A 2,665-nucleotide genomic window follows, 5' to 3' on the forward strand; every position below is an offset into this window, starting at 1 on the left:
AGCACTTAAAGTATGTGTATATATATGATCTGAGTTGTCTGCCATCATGAAAACCTGGAACTCCAGCTGCTGCTGGAAAAATTCAAAAGATCTGGCAATGCTGGGTTCACATTCCCAAAAAGCCACCATCACTGGGGCTGAATAACAGCCATACCCTTAAACCAGGCCTTCCACCATCTGCCTTACTGACTTATGTTAAATCCTGGCTTCTGGAACCATCTAAGTGGGCCAAGCCTGAAAACTCAGACAAGGAGTTCCTGACCTCCCCTTCTCTGGGAAAAAACAAGACACTGGTTGTCACCAGCAACCTGTATGGCTCACTCTAATGAGGAGTCGAAATGATTGGACACTTGTGCCCGAGGGAGACAATCTGCTTCATCATAAGAAGTGGCATCAGCTCTACTGTCATTGAGCAGCAAAGAGTAACTACCCGGATTATAGAAAGACTTCCAAGGACAACTGCACTTTCAGTTCCAGAGTCTCTCTCCATCTAGAGACATTAGGAGACCTCCTTAACATTTCAAGTGGCATGCTGTTTCAGGTTCTACTCTGTACTGTGTCAGGGACTGCGTCTCTGGCTATGCCACCCACCCCAATCCCATCCTGGTGAGATGGTGAGAAAATGTGCTCTCGCCTGCAGTTCAGCCCCCTTACTTTGGGAGGTGCAGGTTTGCCCCCCCATTTGCCTGTCTTTGGAGATTTACCTCACACTCCATCGGGCCTCTGATGAGAACAGCGGAGGAAAATACAGGAGTGTTTCATGAAACAAATGGGGAGCCACTCCTTTTTCATCTCTGTCAGCCGTGCCACCGTGACCATGAGGAACAGAAACGAGTGCAGCCCTGAGGAAGCCTTGGCTAACTTCTCAGCCCACAGCCTGTGGGAGCAGGGAGGAAGTCTTCTGTCCTGAACACTGCCAGCCCTCCATACCTAACGCACCCAGAACAGTCGGCACTTATCCCACCATGTCAGACTGCTGCGGGCAGAACCACAAGCCCTTTTAGAGCTGGGACATCAGTGGTCTCCCAAGTCACCTCGGAAAAGTTCTCTAAACATAGCACATGATTTTCAGGGTGGCTGCCACTTCCAAGGTTTCAAGGATTAAAGGGTGAGCTTTAACTTGGAAACCAGAGGATTCCATAGCCCTGAAATGGCATAGGATGAATGAGCAAGGAAAACCCTGTGTGTGGATACGCAGGACCTCATAACAAAACCTTTGTTCCTCAGCTGGACAATGAGGCGCCACGTGGTCTGCACAGCAGGGTCCTGGCAGATACCTTGGTCTGGTGGGGATGCCACGGGCAGGGACTCCGAAAACAATGTACTGAATTAGGTCTTCATTCATATGACAACTAGGGTAGTGATTTTTTTATTCAAAAGATAAAAACCGAGTTTTACTTCAATAACAAGTATGCTTGCTTTGTTGTTTGTTTACTTCTCTCCTATTAGAATCTTTGTGTACATGAGGTCTGGTGTTCATCATGGGCTTGTTCAGACCTATCTAAGATCTCCTGTGAATAGAAACAAAAAGCTATGTGTGGGCCCTAACAAATCAGAGGGTAATATGTTAACCAGATACCACTCTCAAAGGGTCATTCCAAAGATAAATGCGTTTTTGTGCACAAGGTTCTTTGAGCTGCCAAGAAAAGAGATATGCTGTGCATCTGGTTCTGTTAATAACTTCTTTGGTTTTCATTTGTGCTCCTACCTGTAGTAACACAAGCAGCTATGTAGCCTGCTTCATTCATTCATGCACGCACTTTAAGTTTATGTATGAAAGTAAACGCTGGACCCTCTCACTTTTTTCAAAGTCTACATTTAAATAGAAAGCAGGGGGCAGGGGACAAATAAAACCTCTTTTCCATTCTTGTTTACATCTAAGTCTGTAACTCCCTGTAATTCATCTTTTTCCGGGGATCTAACGTACAGCATGGTGACCATAGTTAACAGTGTGTTATATAGTTGAAATGTGCAAAAAGAGTAGATCTCATGTGTTCTCACCACAAAAAAAGGTAACTATGTGAGGTGACAGAGGTTAATTAGCAGTTAACATCTGAATTAGCAGTAAAGTCAAGGACAAGAACCCAGCATTCGCAGGAATCCTTATTCTTTAGCTAACACACATCCTTGCCTCACAACAGGAAAGTTCTCTTTCCCTCATCTACTTCTTTCAAATTGAGAAGGTGATTTAACGAATCAAATCCTACCTGTTATATAACAAGTATCCTGAAAAGCAAAGTAAGGTATTTGAAAACACATGTGTTGTAAAGTGGTAACAAGTACAGCTTTAGACTCAGGCCGACTTAAGTTCAGTCTGGGGCTTCGACGTGTACTCCCTGCATGACTTAGGGTAATTGCGACCCCTCTAGATTTCAGTTCTCTCATCTGTAAAATGGGGTGATTCATACCTACGTCATGAAATGTTGAGAGGACTGAATGAGATGAAGTCTGGAGACACTTAGCCAAGTACCCGCCATATTGTGAGTGCTGAGTAGCAACTGGGTTTTGTTGGGGAGGGGGTCGTGGTTATTGACAGACCCCATTCTCACCACACTGAACACTAGCTGAGAGGCACGGTGTCCTCTGCCCCTCACCACAGTACCATCCACAGAGTGCAGACGCCATCAACACTTGCTGAACCGAATAGAAAGCACAGTGAGGACAG

The sequence above is a fragment of the Pseudorca crassidens genome, chromosome 13 (assembly GCF_039906515.1).
Source record: "Pseudorca crassidens isolate mPseCra1 chromosome 13, mPseCra1.hap1, whole genome shotgun sequence".
In the NCBI taxonomy this organism is placed as follows: Eukaryota; Metazoa; Chordata; class Mammalia; order Artiodactyla; family Delphinidae; genus Pseudorca; species Pseudorca crassidens.